Below are 234 nucleotides of genomic sequence, written 5' to 3'. Positions count from 1 at the left end.
AGGGCAGGGAAGGGCAGGGCCGGGCCGGGCCGGGCCGGGCGGCCGCTCCCCGCCGCAGTGCGCAGGCTCCGGCCCCGCCGCCGGGGCAGCGCAGGCGGGCGGGCGGAGCGCTGGGGCCACGGGCCGAAGGCGAAGGCGCTGCTCCGAACGCGGCCGTGCCGCTCCCCGGGGCCGGGCGCGGGCACCTGCGAGCGAGGGCGCCTTGGGACACGGAGCGCTCCCGCTGCGGCGGCT

Source organism: Cyanistes caeruleus, chromosome 10 (genome assembly GCF_971803275.1).
Source record: "Cyanistes caeruleus chromosome 10, bCyaCae1.hap1.1, whole genome shotgun sequence".
NCBI lineage: Eukaryota > Metazoa > Chordata > Aves > Passeriformes > Paridae > Cyanistes > Cyanistes caeruleus.
This window is presented reverse-complemented; position numbering follows the sequence as displayed.